Source organism: Jaculus jaculus, chromosome 9 (assembly GCF_020740685.1).
Source record: "Jaculus jaculus isolate mJacJac1 chromosome 9, mJacJac1.mat.Y.cur, whole genome shotgun sequence".
Taxonomy (NCBI): domain Eukaryota; kingdom Metazoa; phylum Chordata; class Mammalia; order Rodentia; family Dipodidae; genus Jaculus; species Jaculus jaculus.
In genome coordinates, this window is record NC_059110.1 from 20,749,512 (window position 1) to 20,769,526 (window position 20,015).

Consider the following 20,015-nt stretch of genomic DNA (forward strand, 5'->3'; position numbering starts at 1 on the left):
AAGGCAGTCGGTTGGAGGTGATTCTGTATTTTAGGAAAGGCTGGTACTGACAGCAGTATGTGTGTGTGATGGACAGGGGTGGTGTGTGTGTGTGTGTGTGTGTGTGTGTGTGTGTGTGTCTGTGTAGGGCACACCTTCATGTGTATGAAACAAAGACAAAAAAATAGGGTTAAAATTTCTAGAGGGAGTATACAGTGTTGAAATAGATTTGTGCCAAAATAAAACCCACCAGGAGTTCCAATACTTAAGCCACCTGAAGAGGAATGGAAACAGACAAAAGGCAGATAGGCCATTAGAAGGAAAACTGGAGCCATTGTTAGAATGACCAGAGTAGCTCCATAAAAGAGCAGATAACATTGCCGAATGCCACAAAGAGCTGTGTAAGCGTGTTTCTTTATACATCTGTTTTCTATAAGTGGTCCTTTTGTTTGAGAAATAAAGCTTTTCATTCCCATCAACCTCCCTTCTTGAACTATTTAATTAAGACTATGATGGGTTTTTTTAAAGCATGGAAGATTTAATTTAAAGTAGTTTATAAGTTTTAATATTGGTCCTGGAGACCATGGGGAAAAGATGATAAATTCAGGGAATAAGTTCCTTTCAGAACTCACAGAGTTTTATATGTACATCAGAAACAGAGTTAAAGAGATAACAGAGTCCTGGATGGGTAAGGTATCAGGATCAAAAAATGATATAAATTCTGGTGTTAACTGTGAGGTTTAAAGCCCGGTGTATGTGTTAATGAAGAATATTATTTATGGTTCTTCAGAAAAACAGAATCAACAGGCCATATAGACATATAAGAGGAGGTTCATTGGGGATTTGGCTCACACAGTTTATGGTGGCCAAGAAGTCCATATGCACTACAGAACCAAGAAAGCCTGGTTTATGGGGGGCTGGAAAGATGGCTTAGAAGTTAAGGTGCTTGTCTGTGAAGCCCAAGGACCTATGCTTGACTCTCCAGGTCCCACATAAGCTGGACACACAAGGTGATACAAGTGCACAAGGCACAGGCACACAAGGTGCCTCACGTGCCTGGAGTTTGATCACAGTGTCTGGAGGACATGGTGTGCAAATTCTCCCTCTCTCTCTCACTCTCGCTCTCACTCTCTTGGTCTCGCTCTCTCACTCTCACTCTCACTCTCCCTCTCATAAAAATAATAAATAAACAATAAAAAAGAAATCCAGTGGGGTTCAGTTCAAGTCTGAAGGTCAAGCACCAGGTGGACTCATATCCAATAGCAAAAGAAGATGAATGTCACACCTCACCAAAGCAAGGAATGTTGCCTCTTTCTCTTTATTTCATTCTATCTGGACCCACCGCAGGGGAGGCAGCTGTATTTCTGCTTCATATTTTATCTGTTTTATGCCCAAATCATACTGTTTTTCTAGTCACAGTTTTGGATAATATTTTAAGGTCAGAAAGTATAATGTCTTCTGCTTTGTTTTTTGTTTTTTGGTTTTTTTGGTTTTTTTTTTAACTTAGGTTGTTTTGGCTACTTGGTATTCTTTTATAGTTCCATGCACATTTTGGGAAATGTTTTGGACTGTATTAAGGATGTCATTTGCCACTGGTATTTTCATAGAGATAATACTGAAATTGTAGGTACTTATGGAAAATGTGGACATTTTAACAATATGGATTTATCTAATCATTGAAGATCAGATGTCAAATTTTAGTATTTACTCCTCAGTTGTTTATGCAAAACATACATTCCAGTTAAATAGACTAAGGTGAAAATTTCAACATACAAGAGAATGAGACTAATGCTGTAATATCTAGTAAAAGCTAGATTGAAATGTGACTGTGAGCACAGGAAAAGAATTCAGACTTAGTCATGAAAAAGAATTTCTCTCTCAAATTAGTTAAGATAAGGAAGAGTACAGAAAGACTGTAGGATAAGTCAAGATTTTTAAAAGTTCATGTCCAGTGGTGATAAGAAACTTTATGAATGTAGCAGGACAATCCGGTGAGAATTCTAGGAGGATGGAGCAGAGGGTACACTTAAAATATTTATTTAAGCTTACAAAAATAATGAGGTTAAAATTAAATATTAATAATGCAAACTGGAAGAGACTTCTTTTAGGAGATAGTAAATTCCATAATGAGTGAGGAGTGAGTACTGATTCTTGGCCCCAGACATCTTCTGCTTAATGATGCATGACACTGTGCCCAGGGAGATAATCTTAGCTTACCATTACCCTCCAACTTTGCTCTGGTCAATAGTCTTAATTTCCTCAAGGAATGACTCTTTCATTAGAGTGACTATCTGTCCTGAATGTAAGATTCAAGTGGCTTCTCAGTTAGGAGGAAGAAAAGTTGGGTAGAAAGATCACTGAGCAAGAAACGGGCAGATCTCATTCTACCTGATTTTTGCAAACAACCAGTCCTCTATTTTGGTACCAAAGTGTCATCTGGCCATTAAAAAAAAAAAAAAAAAACTTGTACAGTTTTAAGTTATTAATGATTTCAAGCCTGGAAAGATGGCTTAATGGTTATGGTGCTTGCCTCCTGACCCAGGTTCAAAAATGCATCTGTAGTTCATTTACAGTGGATAGAAACCCTGGTGTGCCCATTCTCTCTCTCTCTCTCTCTCTGTATTTCTGCTTGCAAATACATAAATAATTTAAAATATATATTATTAATGATTTCAAATGACAACTGTTCAAGAGCCACGGGTGAAGAACAGAGGTGTGTGGGGTTTCTGGCATGCTATCCATGCACCTGAAATGAGCTTCTTGTCCAAACCAAGGGTAGATCTCAGGTTAGGCAAGTGTGGGCTCTCCTCACTTAAGGAATCTGGAATCAGCTCAGTTGCAAACTCACTGTTTTCTATTTAAAGAAGTATGTAGCTGTGTAACATTTTCCAGAGAATCATTCCCCAGTCATTACATAAGTTACAGGGTTGCTTACCATAAATATTTACAAATCAGAGATCCCCCAGTCACATGTTTACAGTAGCAGATACTCCAATGCTCATATAACGGTTTCTTGCTGGCGTGTATCATTCATTCATTTGCCAGAATATCAAATATGACAGTGCTCACCAGGGTGTAGGACAAGGATCACACACTTTCTTTCACTTAACCTCGGGTTTTTGTTTTTCTACAGGTCTTTTTACTCTAAAAATCATTTTCAAGATAATTATTACTTGTAGTTAAACGTGGAACGAGATGGATTCATCTGTTATAATTTTTTCAGTTGGAGATAACCTCAGGCCTTTATTAACAATAGTATATGGGAACTGGGATTTCCAAATTCCACCTCTTCCTTCCAGTTCTTTCATCTCAGGTTGCCATCCTGTATTTCACCTTCTTATTCCCTCATCTCCACATGCAGCAAGAGGACATCTGACCTGTGGAAAGAAAGATGGCTCAAGAGAGTGAAGCACTGGAGAAAAATCCCTCAAGGCAACACCAGTCTCTGCTCTCCAAGAACTTGCTTTTGTTTCTTTTTTGAACTTTTTTTATTGACAACTTCCATAGTTACAGACATGCCACTATTGCATCTGTTCAGTCATTTGGCCTGGCTGGCTAAAGTTAAGGTTGGCAGTGTCCACTGTTTGCATTGCTGATGACTTCTGTCTCCCATAGAGCTGCATGCAATGTAGCTTTTCCCAGCTTTCTGTCAGCTGGTCTACAGGGAGGAGGTTTTCAGCTTAGCTCCAGCTTGATTTCTCAGTGACCTTATAGCGCGGGCCTGTGGAGTCTTCAGCAATAGGATCTTACCCTCTATTTCTGGTGGGAAACCAAGACCCTTGGCAATGGCCCACAATGTTTTGGGGGCATCAGGGACCTCGCTAGCCAACAACTCACTGTAAGGTATCCCATCCTTGGCACTGAAATTTTTCTAGTAATAGTCTATGGCCTCTGGGTGTGCCATTATCCAAAAAAGTAGGTTTTCATATGGTTTATTCACAACATCTCAAATTTTAATTAACCCTCCCCCTACCTTTCTTTTACTCAATCTCTTTCCATGACCTCACTTAGGCCATTGTACCCCCAGTAATCTGTTCATCTACTTGCATATATACAATACCTATAACTCTCTCCTCAGTGATCCAGTGTGGTCATGGATCCTGGGACAATCTGGTGCAAGAGCTGTTACAATATATACAAAGTTTCCAATGGAACCAAAGGAAGTGTTTTAGTTTTATGTTTGTGTCACTGAATGATATATGGCATATATGTATACATACACATTATATCATGTTATGTAGTATATATGTGTGTGTGTATGTATATTGATTGAATGATATGTGGATGAAATGTGTATATATATATATATATATATATATATACACACACACACACACACACACACACACACACATATAACTTTTCTTACTGCTCCAACAAAATACCTGACAAAGGCAGATTAAGGAAGGAAGAAAGGGTTTACTTTGGTTCACATTTATTTGGGTCACATCTTGGTAAGGAAGGAATGGAAATTGAGCATGAAGCACCTGGTCATATTATGTCCACAGTCAGGAAGCAGAGAGAGAAAGATGAAGGACTCTCTCTCTTCCCCTTTCTCTTTTACTATCTCCTCTTTATTCCGTCCAGAAGCCCAGCCCATGGAATGGTGCCACCCACATTTAGGATGAGTCATCCCGTTTTAATTAACTCAGTATAGAAACTCCATCACAGACATACCCAGGAATTTGTCTTCTAGACGATTCTAGATCTGGTAAAGTTGACTGTGCTAACCATATAACTGTGAGTATGTACGTGTGTGAGGTATGTTTGTGTGATGTATGCACTAGGGTAATACTGTTATAGTCAATATACTTTACAATATGGCAGTATTCGTGATTCTGTGCAGCATGTATGGATGCTGGTACATGTGTGAATCCATGCATTTGTGAAGTCATAACTGGTCTGGGTGTGTGTGTAGATTCATATGCCATGGTACATGGTTACCTACGTAGAGTGTGGTTTGAAGTGTATATATGTGTATATGTACCTTCTATGTGTGTAATGATCCTGAAAACCTCACTTTGACGTTTCTTTCATACTCAATATGATGAATATTTGTTCAAAAATCTTATAAAAGTCAATTTAAGCAAAAACCAAAACAACTTAAAATATTGAGAAAAGAGGAAAAGGCTTTAAAATTATGAGGTCCTTCATACAAAATCTTTATAAAATAAACTTACTTTCCTACCTTCTGATTCAGAGGGGGTATTGTTCTCCTCACCCTCACCCCCATGTCTTTTTGCCTTCTTGAAAGGTTTGAGGAAATCGTCAGACAAAATTGCTCCCCTAGCCTTTCACTAAGAGCTCTAAGTAACAGGTGTTTTTAGTGTCCTTGAATAAAAAAGACAATGTCACCTTTGGAATCCTGTGGTGGCCTGGTAAGGACAGTATACAATGTGAAAGGGGTATGTGGGCTTTGAGAGGAGGCCTGTGAGGAAAACATCTGCTCCTGTGCCTTGTTACTTTGGCAAAGCAAACAAAAGCCCAAGATTTTCAAACACATGCGGTCTTCTTTGTTGTAATATCTTGTCAAATAAATTGAGTCTTTAATAAGCAATATGTTTCCCGCCTCTTCCAAAACTTTCACCGGCAAGGAGACCCAGTATCAAAGGGCTGTACACACTCAATTTCACGAGTCAATAAACACAGCTTTTGCATTAATTACCATTTCCAGCTCCTTGGGAAGAGTGACAAGAGCAATCAGGAAGATGTTCATTATTTCCAGGCTTTATCTGATGCCAGTGGATTTCTAGCTTTTCACACACTGAAGATTCCCCAAAGAGAACAAGCTATCATTTGAGAGAATAGGACTGGCTACTTCTGGAGAGTTCCTCAAATTTTACTAGCAACACTGGCCTACTGGTAAAGTATGTAACCTTCTCTCCATTGGCAGCCCAGTTCAACAAAATGTCACTATTTCTTGTTCTGCCCTTGACACTCAGCTCAAGTCGGTCCTGGGCCATCAGTGGAAGAATCACATGGATATCAATCTCCTCCAAGCTGGACCAGTCACTCTCGCTTTCCTATGCCAGGTCATTAGGCTTGGGGATTCGCGTTTGCTGAAGCTGAATTGAAAGTAGAAAGAGCAATTATTTTCAGCTGCTGGGACCTTGGAGTTGTTTTGGGACCTTTCTTTCCAAACTCCAGGCTGTTAAACTGTTCTTTTAATTTTATGAGATTCTCTAATATATTTCCAGTGAATTCCCTCTTTAAGCTAGAAGGGATTGGTTTCTGTTTCTTACATTCTAAAATAAATCAAACTAATATTTCCTTGGAGGGGGTGTAGCTTAGAAACCACCAAGCTAATTATATTCTTTAACATATTGCTAAAGATGACTCCTAAATCCCCTTGGAGAAAGGCCTCTATGTTTGCAGACAACATACTACTTCCTCATTCTCTCTTCACAATCTAAAAGCAAAGTTCAGGAGACTGAGAATGGATATATCACACTCAACCCATGGAGGGGTTTGGCCTGCTTCATACCAAAAGGAAGTTGCAGTTGGGGACACTGGCAGAAGATAAAATGAGGAGGGGGAACAGGATTAGAGTCCTAAGTGCATGTACCCAGATGCTTCTCCTGATTCTCCTGATAACCCCTCAGGTAGCTGCCCCACAGATTCCCCTGGCACTATGGACTTCCAGCAAGTTCCACAGTGAAGTACCATAGTCATTTCTGTGCCATATTGAAATTCTTTCTTTTATTATTATTGCTTATTGCTTTTTATATATATAAAAGTTTGTACTCTTAGACCCTCCTCATCCCACCCCAATTCTGCTGAGAGTCTTCTTTGGTGGGGTTATTGGTATTCATTGTGGGGACCAAGAGGTCTCAGTCAGTCTCTGGGTTGTGGGGGGACATAGAATCTCAGGCTATTTCCAACCACCCCGAGGCTCTTACAGTCTTTTTGCTGTGTCTTTTGCAATATTCCCCAAGCGTTAGCAGCAAGACAGAGATCTGATTTAGTGTTGCTTTCTCTGTAGCTTCTGGATCTCTGTTTTGATGAGGTTTGAGTGACCACAGTGTCTGTCACCACTTCCCGAGAACTAATTTTTAAGGTAGCTGTCAGAATAGTATTCCTGTCATGGCTTCCTCTGTAATGACTTCTGTACCCTGGGCAGATGAGGAAGAGGTGACCCATCTCCTGGTGGACAGCTGGCTCTCTATTCTTGATGTTTTCCTATGCTAGGAAATCAGGTTTGGTTCCCAGAGCCAGATATGAGTTCTCCCCCAATGAAGGGGGTCTTATATGCAGTCCATGAGCAGTTGCTTACCTGCATTAGCTAGATGCCACTATTACACAAGTGTATACTTCTTGTTTGCCTGGTTGATTTTGTATCTGGTGATATCCCCTGCTTATTTAATCTGTTGATAACATTATTCTCCAGCAGCTCTCACAACACTTTCTAGCACTATGAGAGCTAGGAAAGAACAGGATTCTGTGTCAGTTTCACCATGGTCACTTCACAGCTCTAGGCTGTGGCGTTTTCAGCAATAAGGACTTACCTTTCAAGAGATAGCACATTCTTGCTACTACCTTCCTTCTGCTAAGACAAGATGTGATGTCAAGCTTCTGTTCTTCCCTGCCATGAAAAGACTTCCCATAAAGACTATGAACTGAAATACAACTTTTCCTCCCATAAGCTGCTTTTGGTTGGTTATTTTGTCCCAGCAACAAAAAGGTAACTGCAATACCCACAAATATAAGTTGTCAATTTATTTTAAAAAATTTTTCAAAAAAGAAAAGTTTTCACTGCTCAAAAACGCAAGTCCATTTTATTATATTTGAAAAAAAAAACATTTCCACAATAGATTGACAATTTAAAAATGAAATTTAACAAAAATATTTATTTCTTTTACCACAAATAGGTTTTGAAATCTTAGGTTCAAGATTAAGTACAAATGAAACTTACAGCTTTTGCTGTTCTTTGAAGCATATGTGGAAAACCTATTATCAGGCTGTCGATAAGAAGAGATTATGACTGGTATAATTATTTTCAGATATGAATGTGTAGGAAATCACATGTGAGATTAATCAGCCTCACATAGTTCTAAAAATTACACAGATCTATAGAGGCTTCACAAGAAACTTTTTCTTTATTTTTTTGGGGGGGAGAGTTCACAATATTTTAGTCATATTAGTATCATTAATGTATTTCCTGGCATTTGTACCAATAATATATGCAGGAAATTTCAAGTAAGCAGTCTACAATTAAAAAATAGTTACATTCAGTCTTACTAAATTGCTGATCCAAAGGAAAATTTTATTTGCAAATAGATTCAAACTATGATAACGTGAATGTATCTTTATTTTTTTTTTATTGTTTGTTTTGTTCAAAGTAGGGCCTCACACTAGCCCCGGCTGACCTGGGTTTCGTTCCATTTCCCCAGGCTTGCTTTGGTCTCACTGCTATTCTCCTATCTTAGCCTCCCTTCAAGTACTAGAATTGAATGCATGTGCCACCACACCAGATTTGATATACATTCTTAATATATTCCCAATGCTAACTGACTCATTTTCTTAGACTTAATACATTAGCTGCTCATCTTCTGTTCACTGAGTGACAGCTATGTGCCCAGACTGAGCTAGTGTTGGGGGGAGAGAATACAGAGTAATATGGTATACCCTTGGGTAGTTCATGGTCATAAACCAGCCTCTGTTCTATGAAGGGAGGAGCAAAAAAAGGCAACAAGGTAAAAAATTCTGTAGCATACACTGCAAATGTTCCAGCTCAGGAAGCATAGAGATCAAGGTGATGGGAGAGAAGGCCTTGAGACAGTCGCTGACTATGCCCTCCATTTGCAGTGGATAAGGGATCTTGGTTGGTGGATCTGGGGAGATAGCTCAGTGAGTGAAGTGCTTGCTGTGGAAGCATGGGAACCTGTGTTTGATCCCCAAGACCTATGTGAGCATGCCAAGCATAGTGACAAATGTCTGCACTCCCAGAACTGGGGAAGGTAGAGGCAGTGGGATCCCCTGGGCTCTCTGGAGACCTAGTCTAACCCATTTGACAAGTTCCAGGCCAGTGAGACATCCTGTTTCAAACAAGATGAATGGATCCTGGAGAATGATATGCAAGGACATCCTCTGAATTCCACAAGTGTGCACGCACATATGGAGGCACACTTGCACACACGTATGACCTGGCTTGACACATAAAAATATACCACAAAATGACCAGATCTAGAAAAATTACAAACCAGGAAAACACCTCAAAACATCATGGGGTAGCTCCTTTCTAGTGAAATTTTTAGTAAATATTTTTAAGATTTATTTATTTATTAGAGACAGAGAGAGGAAAAGAGAGATAGAGAGTGAGTGAGAATGGGTGTGCCAGGGCCTCCAGCCACTGCAAGAGAATTCCAGATGCATGTGCCACTATGTGCAGCTGGCTTATGTGGGACCTGGAGAATTGAACCTGGGTCCTTAGGATTCATAGGCATGAGCCTTAACCACTAAGCCATCTCTCCAGCCCCTTTCTAGTAAAATTTTGTAAATGAAGACTAGATGTCTGTTGAACCACCATCCATCACATGGAAATTCTACCTTTCTTTTTAGATTTTAAAAAGCATCATGTGGCAAAACAGAATAAATATTCTAGGCTCTCTGTTTTTGAAAAAGTAGAAAGTTGACCTGCAGTTTTGGCCTGGTTTCGTTTCTTTTTCCAATTTTTTTATTTATTTATTTGAGAGAGACAGACACAGAGAGAAAGACAGATAGAGAGAGAGAGAGAGAGAGAATGGGAGCGCCAGGGCTTCCAGCCTCTGCAAACGAACTCCAGACGCGTGCACCCTCTTGTGCATCTGGCTAACGTGGGACCTGGGGAGCCGAGCCTCGAACCAGGGTCCTTAGGCTTCACAGGCAAGCGCTTAACCACTAAGCCATCTCTCCAGCCCTTGGCCTGGTTTCTTGGTGAATTTGTCTTTGGCAATTTTCCTGTACTGCTTATCAGGGAAGAAAGGAAGGAAGGAAGGAAGGAAGGAAGAAATAAAGAGGGAGAGAGAGAGAGGGAGAGAGGGAGGGAGGGAGAGGGAGAGAGGGAGGGAGGGAGGGAGGAAGAAAGATTTGTGGGAGAGAGCTATGTTCAATTACCAATATATTTCACTTCTTCAAATTCCCCAGCAGAAGAAACATACCACACATATTACAGTCTCCCTTTAGGTCCCTTTTAAAGTATGTTTACAAGAAAAAAAAAAACTACACAAAAAATGTTTTGCACATACATTCATGTCTTATCAATAAAAAGGTAATAAATATGATGCTACTTTTGTGGGTAGAGAATCAAGGTAACATAGTTTATACCCCAGACTCAACAGGAATGAAATTTGTTGGAAAGGACAAGTTCTGTGAAGAGGGAAGGGCAAGGTGGGGGGGGGGGGGGTGGCGAAAGAAGGTACCAGAAAGGGACTATGATCAAATTGCGTTATGTCCATGTGGGAAGCTTCTCAATAAAAAATAAAACGTTAGTACCCACAATGCCATGTGGTTAGACATAGTTTCATTTCTATACGCTGGAAGAAGCCGAGTTGTCATTCAGATGGACTTCCATAACGCTGTCTTCTGGAGTCGGTCACTGCTTATTTTAGGCAGACCTGAAGAAGTAGCCCTCAGAGTTCCATCAGTGGTCATTTTTTACAACCGAAAATGGACTACCTTATCAGTCAGACCCTTCAGTCCCAGAGAACCCAAGTTTGCATGGCCTCTCCTCAGCAAAGAGGCCCACTCTTTCATACTGCTATTCCCACACTAACGGCTGCCCTTCAAATCCCAGCCACTTCCAAAGGCTCTCTTGCATTCTTTGTAGGTCGATAGATTGCATTTGGGGCAGAGAAATGTCATTACTTCCAGTCTTGTAAAATCGGTTCAGTTACATTCAGATCTTCTTGGCCAATGGAATAAAACTACTTAAATGATTGTTCAGGGCTGGGGATAAAGCTCAGCTGGTAGACTGCTTGCCTAGGGTGCAAGAGGGGCTGGGTTGGACCTACACTACCACACGACACCAGGCACAGTGGCCTAGCCTGTTCCTGTAATTCCAGTACTCAGGACGTGAGTGCAGGAGGAAGATAAGAAATCCAAGGTCATCCTTGATTACACAGTAAGTTTGAAACCAGGTATATAGTGAGCCTTATCTCAAAAAAAAAAAAAAAAAAAGTTCAGCCTTGGTTAAAATTAAAAGAAAATGTACCCCCCCACACACACACCATGGTATTGAATAAGCCTCAGGGAGAAGCACCCTGCTGACCTAAGTCCTGTCTAGTTGTGTGCTAGAAAGATAAAGCATAAAAGCAGAGAAAATAGTAACCTTCCTGGAAAACCGGATCATAGCGCACAAAGGGCACTGATAAAAGATGATCTCGTTGAAGAAAATCTCCCTCAATTTATACCTCCACGGCCCCGTCGGACTATCTGTACTGAACACAAACAGCATGCGTCCCTAGAGATTTAACTGTTAGCTATAACATTTCCGTTTAAACTTTTGGAAATATAACTCTCCACCACAAAGCATGTAGGGATCACAAAGTTCATAAGCATTTTGATTTATGAAATAAAACTCATTCCCATAATGTGTAAAAGGATACTCACAGCCTTATCCCCATGATATATATTTTTTTTTAATTTGGATACCGTTCACCACATTTTGTTATCAGATAACCTTACACTGCTGTGTCTCATGTTCTGCTTTGTTTGGTCTTTAACCTTGAAAATACATGAAATGAATGATATCTGCAGACTGTAACCACAATGAGAAACTGATCACCCACATTCCTACATGCTAATCTGTAAAAGGCTTCATTGATCTGCAGAAGTCTGAGAAAACTGAGAAGAATGGTGTGTTCCTTCAACAGATTCGCATTGACTTCCTATTAGGTATGAGGTAAACATAGGTAGCTCTTGCTCAACACAAATTTACTTAACTTTAAAGATAAATTTATTCTATTACTTTTTTCCCCCTACTGTGTGGGGCACTAAAGCATAGTAACACAAAAATGAAAGTTTGTTCTTTCTTGGTTAAAAAAAAAAAAATCTTGTCATCCACATATCAGCCCCCAAATTTATTTTTACAATTTTACTGCTCCACGAAATTCCAAAATTCTATACCACTGATCTTGTTCCTTCTTTCCCAGACTCTCAATTTATCACTGTAACTCTAACTGCAAAACCTCTGGCTTCAAAATTATGCTTATCAAATAAATGGTAAATGGATTAATGGAAGGATGGATTTATATTTCTGAGCCAACTTACTGATAAGAAAGATCCAAAGTTGTTGTTGGTGGTGGTGGTGATAGTGGTTGTGGTGGTATGTGTGTGTGTGGGGAGGGGGGTGATGAAACTAGAAAGGGATTGTGAGAGGAAGAGATCTTAAGGGAGGTGGAGAAGAGAGAGGGCAATAAAACGTATAATAAGAAAGCAGGAGCCAATTGTGGGCTACAAGAGGGCCTGCACCTATTAAACTCTCTCTGAAATAATAATGGCTATCCCATTTATCTGGTGCTGACTTCACTCTCCGTTGGAGAATTTGCTTCTCTTTTGCAGATGGACACAGATCCCAAGGACAGAATCAGTCCATCGCATCTCACCAGGCCCCAGCTGAAACCAAGAGTAATAGGGGAAATGAACAAGAGCGCTGCTTTATTGGTGAACCTGGTACCAGCACAAAGGTGAAGGAGATAGACACAGAGAACACTCAACTCCTACCAAAGCAGAGATCTAAAGACACAGAGACTCCCAAGACCTCATCACTGAAATAGACCTACAATGAACCCAACATGGCTCAGAGAAATTTGCAGAAGAGGGGGCAAAAAGATTGTCAGAGCCACCTACTGGGACATTATGCACAGAGACATTGCCTCTTACCCATAATTGATGGCTAACCCCACAAAGCATGACCCACATTCCCCAACAAGGAGGGTCCCTCCAGAGGGAAGAGGACAGGGAGGAGGCTAACAATGATACCAACATGGCTGTATACACACTGTGTACATAAATAATAAAAATATTCCAAAAAATGAAAGTAGTAGGGCAAAAGGTCTGTAGGATGGAAAGGAACCAGCCAGAGCAGGGAGAGGGAAGAGGGGAAGATGGGAAAGTTTAGCCAGGGAGCTAAAGAACTGAGAATAAAGTATAATGACACATATATGAAAGTGGCATAATGCATGTTTTATATGCAAACTTCATTAAAAATGAAAGTCACAAAACTATTTTAAATCAGGAGACTGGAGTGTCAGGTATACCTGAGTGGAACACCATCATAATATGATTGCTATCATTATTGTTAAGTTGTACTATAACTGCATGTAACACTTATTTAGACCCCCAAATTAACATCTAAACAAAATTGTTTTGTCAACTCATTTTTTTTTCCAAGAAGAACCTAAATTTCAGAGAATATTAGAGATGTGCTCAACTGGAGAAGTCCCAGGACCAGTTCTCTTAAGGACAACATCCTGTTGTCTCTTTTACAAGGAAAGCAGAAAGAAAATCAATCAAGGAATATAGAAAATTCGCCAGTGACTTCCATGCCTTACCCTCCAACCTCACTTGTGAGGTTTTGTGCTGCAAAGTCTAACCTATAATGCTGGTCTACATTAATCATAATGTCAAGCAAAGTTTCTATTTTATTTTCCAATTTTAATCAGTTGTGTTCTGTGAGGCATATACCTCACCGTACCTTCTGGATTCTGTGGGGACAAGCACTGTACTTTGCTTACAGTAAGCACTCGAAGATATCTGTGGATTTCAATTAAATCATTTCAGCATTGCTAAGATTTGAATATCACAAGTGCATTTCTGCCAGCCCACACAACTGGAGTAATTGAGCATGAGGTTAAGCAGGGGGACAATTCCTGACACAAAGGAACATCTTGAGGGTTTAAAATAAATATGCCTAGAAATCACCAGAGAGTTTGAAGGCTCAATCAATCGTGTCAGGAGAACCAAACACCATCTCCAAATGAGCGTAGAGCAAAACCCTCATTAGGCGGTATGTCATTGGAGCACTGAAAGCAAAAAAGATTAACAGGACGCACCCAGTGGCTGTTCAGAGTTACATAAATTCTTGCCATGACAAATATTTCTTTGGCAATAAAATTATGAGAGCCACACTTTTTTTTCCAGCAGACAGAAGAAGACCTACCATTTGCTACTCAGAGTGAGGTTAGTGCTCATCCCCCAGCAGTCACTGCAGATGAGGGATCTGTCTAGCTGTGCAGGCAATGCCCACCTTCAAAAAAAAAAAAGAGAGGGCTGGAGAAATGGCTTAGCGGTTAAGCGCTTGCCTCTGAAGCCTAAGGACCCCGGTTCAAGGCTAGGTTCCCCAGGTCCCATGTTAGCCAGATGCACAAGGGGGCGCACGCGTCTGGAGTTCGTTTGCAGAAGCTGGAAGCCCTGGAGCACCCATTCTCTCTCTCTCCCTCTATCTGTCTTTCTCTCTAGTCTGCCGCTCTCAAATAAATAAATAAAAAATGAACAAAAAAAAATTTAAAAAGAGAGAGAGAGAGAGAGAGAGAGAAAACTGAGGACACAAGAATAATATGGAAAAGAAATTTCAAGAGAAATTGTCCCCTGGGAACACATACATAAATGATGTCAGAGGTCCATACTTGCTCACAGACACCCAAATAACCTATGTGAGAGCAAAAAAAAAATGCATACCATTTGATGGGAAGAAAATAGTGTGCCTAGACACACAATCAACCAAGTAAGAAAAAAGATGTGTTTTAAGTTTTCAGTATCAGGGATGTATTCCCTCCCATGGAGCAGGCCTCCAGTTCAGTTGGAGGGCAGTTGGTTTCCACAATGACAGACGTGCCACGATTGCACCTGTTGGCTCATTTGGCCTGGCTGGCCAAATATAAGGCTTGCAGTGTCCACTGTTGAGTATCTTCACTGGTGGTATCTCTTTCTCCAATTGAACTACATGTAGAATGGCTTCTTCCAGCTTTCTGTCAGCTGGTCTACATGGAGGAGGTTATCAGTTCAGTTCCAGCAGGATTTCTCAGTGGCCTTGCAGCCCAAGTATGTGGAGTGTTCAGCAATAGGGTCTTACCATCTATTCCAGGTGGGAAACCAAGGGCCTCGGCAATGGCCTATAATGTTTTGGGGGCATCTGGGACCTCCCTGGATAACAACTCACTGGAGGTTTCCCATCCCTGGCACTGAAAATTTTCTAACAACGATCTATGGCTCCTGAGTGTTCCATTATCTGAAACCAGAGGATTCCAAATGATTTATTTGCATCCTCTTAGATTTTGATTAGCCCTCCCTCCACCTTTCCTTTACTCAGTCTCTTCCCCTGACCTCACTTTAGGCCTTTGCACCTCTGTTAATCTATTCTTCTACTGAAAACTTAAAACAGGGGTAGTCATGAGCCCTAGGGGTGTAACATTAGCTGATGTCTGGAAAAATGTATACTATGCTTACCAAACTGCCCAGTAAGCACTTCTCTTAATATTAATACCCTTATATTAACGCTACTGTCACTTTGGGTAGAGAATGTTCTCTTTTCAGATGGCAGTGACCTTGGGATGATTCAGAAGGTGTCATAGTGCTAGAAAGAAGTGACTGGAGTACTGAGTAACATCTCAATCACACCTTCCAAGGCTCAGAGTCTAATGCGGAAGAGGTGGCAGAAAGAATGTAAGAGACAAAGGAAGGGTAGGACTCCTTACAATGTGCCCCTCCAGACACAAAATGGCCTCGATATCCATGACTTCACAGTGCCTGGCACTACCTACATAAGACCATCTAAGAGGAGGAAAAGATCATGACATCAAAATAAAAGAGAGACTGATTGAGATGGGGAGGGGATATGATGGAGAATGGAATTTCAAAGGGGAAAGTCGGGGGGGGGTGGAGGGTATTACCATGGGATATTTTTTATAATCGTGGAAAATGTTAGTAAAAATTGAGAAAAAAAATTAAAAAGAAAAAAGATGTGTTCCGAGAAAGAAGCTCTGGACAGTGTCCAGGTTGACCGCACAACTTGGCGGTTTTGCTTTTGCAAAAGACTTTTCCCTCCACACACCTGCCTTCGGGCCCTCTGCTTCCACCCCTCAAACTTCCCTTCCTTCCCATATTTAAGGCCCTCTGCGCTCTGCGTCTCTGGATTTCTAGCCATGCCACATGAGAACAGTGTACACACTTTCATAGCACTTGCCTCGCCCTTCCCGCTAACACCTTAAGCTGCTCTCCTCGGCTATTTATGTGATCACAGCAATGAGGAAAGTTACGGATCCACTCTGCATGCCCTTATTTCAAAGTGTGGGGGGAACTGGGTGAGGGGAGCAGAGTGGTGACATCAGACAGTTCTTACACCTGATCAGGGGCACTGGTACGTGCACATCCAAAGGCCACATTGTGCCTAGCGAAGATAGGGAGGAAACATGATAAAGCACAACTAGTAATTCACTGGCTTAGTCCAAATACAGTTTAGGCGTCTGTGACTCAGAAAATGCCATTTCAAGGAAGTATGACTTTTTAACTTATGAAAATCAGCTCAACTTTTTATTTTCCCTTTTCTTCACTCCTTATTTTTATTTTTATTGTGTGTGTGTGTGTTTCTGCTCTGTACCACATCCCACACTAGGTCTGAAAATGCAAGATTAACGAGAGAGGCACTGTGGAAAAGTCATCCTGAGGAAACTGGACAAGTAATTATGAGACGGTGTCCATATTCTGTGCCCAAACCTCTGGAAACCAATAAATCCTTGCAGGGCCTTGCTGGAGGAAGAAAGCTAAGTGGGAGCTTCCCAGCTGAAAGGAGTTTGTGTCTCCATCAGAGGGCAGAGGGAAGCATGCGTGTCTGGGGAGAATGCCTGGCGTGTGTGTGCAAAGGAGTTCTGTGCCTGGCAGAGACAGAATCCAGATTGGGGACTAGCAACCCTGAGCCCGAAAAAGGAGCCGAGCTTGCTAGATCCTAAGGAGTCTTGCAAGTCATGCCTTCAAAATTCCTCAAAGCTAAATGGTGTTCAAAATCCCCTTGAAAACGCACAGTTTCTTTCAGAATATTCTAATCTCAAAGTCAGTACAGAAACACAGCTTTTCAGGACCCCCTACCCACCCCTGCAGTGCCCCAGCTCTGACCTCTGCACACAGCTCAAGATTCTCTTTGAGCTCCAAGACCCTTGAAAACGGGCATCTGCGGACAGCACAGAGCTGTTCAGAAAGAGCAGCGGAGCCCAACTGGTGAGAGTCACATGACTGAGCTAAGTTTTCATTATTGCTCTAATTTTGTTGTTTGAGACAGCTCTGACTGGAAAGGCGACAGAAAAGCACACCAGGGGCAGCCGTGCTCCACGACAAGCCGGGGTGCCAGGCTGGTAGCTAAAGGATTTCTCTTAAGGTCTTACAGTATTTTCCCGTCTCTCTCAGACCTCCCTAACACACTCCTCTGGTCTGTAGGTCTGTCAGGGAGAAATGTGTTGTCATAATAGCTCCTCCTTACAGGAACTTTTGGTTTCTGTGGTTTCAGCTACTCACGATAAAACATACCAGTCCACAAACATTAAATGAAAAATTTCCAGAAATGAGAAACTCATATGCCAGAGATGGCAAGCATGCCATTTCAGAATCACGAAGAATCGAGCACTGAAGAGCTTCATGACAGTTCCAGCCCAGCTGTCTCTTCCTTGAAGTCCAATGTGGCCCCTCTATAGAAAAATATTTGGCTCTCTACACCACAGAAATCTGTGGTTTTCTGTATAATGTTTGTCTTTCTTTGTCTTTCACTTGGTGTTCCAATCTCTAAATTTACTTTTCCAGTAAAAATTGGTGTTGGTGAAGTGTTGGTCAATGTATTTGAAAGAGGCTCTGGCATAGAATTGGAAAAATAAGAACATGGGTTGGAGATAATTGTTTTCCTTAAAGGCCTTAAAGAAAGTCAGGCATGGAGTACAGTGCACTGAGGAGGAAATAATGAACCTCCTGCAACAGTGTAAGAATTGTTCTATGACTAATTTTTCTACATGGTGGCAATTGCAATTGACTCTTTACCAAGAATCCTTACAGAAAAACAACCGAAGTCGGAAAGAGTTAAACCGGGGGGACCAAAGTCTAAGTATTGGAGGGACGTGAAAAGGAAAATTCAAAATAAATGATTGAAGGATAAATGGATCTACTAGATCAGTGATTAATGATGGGAAGCCCCATTTGTGGTTGTTTTGCCTCTCACCTTTAATATAGTAATTGAAAGTAGAAGTTCAGGAAATCACAAGTGCTTGACCACACATACATGGGGAAAGTGTGAAAACAGTTAATCATTATAGGGGCCTGATGACTTTACTTGAGGTGAATAATTATGGGGTTGTTTGATGATAAGGAATAACAAAATATTTCTATGAATTCTGTGAAATTGTACCTTTCTTGAAGTTTGTTCTTGCATGACGTGATCAGAAAATAAAAGACTGAGGCTAAGAGCTGTGGCAGCAGAGAAGCATGGAAGCATAGAAACAGAGAAAAACAGAGAACAGAAGAAAAAATTGAAAAAGAAAAAACAAAAAAAGAGAAAAGACAAAAATAGAAACAAAGAAGGAGGCAGAGAGAGAAAGATGGAAAACCTCAGCTGCCTTCAGCATTAGCCTGTCAGCTTGCACCAGAACTTGACTTCGAGTCGTTATTTCACCGCTCCCTTTCACAACTCTCTTCGGGGACCCTCCTTCAAGCCAGGGCTGGACCCCGGCACTCATAAATTTTAAACTTAGTGCCATTCTGAGTAGCATGATGGCATACTGTACCATCCTTCCCAGCATGCCCATCCTTCTTTTGTCCCACATATCCACACTGTGTATGCTGTGTACCCATTAGCTCTAAGGAGCACTTGTCTTAGGTAATAATGTCCCCAAAACAAAAGAGGCTCCAGATAATAAAATGAGGAAGGAAAGACTGACTGGCTCTGTGGACCAATTCTCTGTGTACCAATTCTGCAGAGCATGTAGGAACAATCTTACAGACTTGGGTGTTCTCTGTGTTCCAAGCACTCCCTGGGGCTCTTGGGACACATTGCCTGAAGGAATGGGGTACTACTGTTCCCCAGATGCTGAGGCCAACCTCTGGCCTGCTCAGATAAATGGCAACCCACAACTGGTTCCAGGTAAGACGAGTCCTCCAAAGATCAGTGTGATGGTTAATCTCAAGTGTTATTTTGATGGATTCAGGAGTCTACCAAGACCATGGCTCTGGACCAGTCTATGAGGAAAGACCCTCTGCCACGGTGGGCATCCCCTCCAGCTGCAGCCCAGATGGAAAGAAGTCTGAGCGTAAAGCACTGCTACATTTGCTTCTTGCTGGTCAGTGCACCGAGGGCGTTGTTGCCACCATTTGCTGATAGGGGAATCCAGCTTCTTCAGCCTCTGTACGTGAACTGAAGATGGATGGTTCTCCTGGAATCCTCAGCCCCAAGTCTGGGACTGCTGAGGCCTCCAACCTCATGGTCCAAGCAGCACTGGGTTCTCAGGCTCTGCAGTGTGCACAGAGCCCCTGATGGACTATCTACACAACCCGTATCATGTAAGCGGAGGTAATCAATTGTCCTTTGTAATTTATATTCACTCTGTTGGTTCTATTTCTAGAGAACTTTGACTCTAGAGAAGGACAATGATGTTATCTCCAAAACTATAAGGAAGCCTAAAACAGAAGCAGAGACAAATGGAGGGTTTCATGAATGTGGAGCTTAAACAATCCAAGGGGTCTCTTGTTAAAAAAAAAAATACAAAGTTATGAAAACTAAATTAGATACGAAAATTGATTTAGAGGGATAAATGGAACCACAATCAATCTAAATTTTGAGAGCATTAAGAATTAAAGCCATCACAAATATATATGTATATATAATTTATTTCTCAGTTGCCCATATCCTGTGGTTTTTACTTAGACTTTTAAATATATTTATTTATTTGAGAGAGAAAGAAAGAGAAAGAGAATGGGTGCACCAGGGCCTCCAGCTACTGCAAACAAACTCCTTGTGCATCTGGCTTACACGGGTCCTGGGGAATCGAACTGAGGTCCTTTGGCTTTGCAGACAACTGCCTTAACTGCTA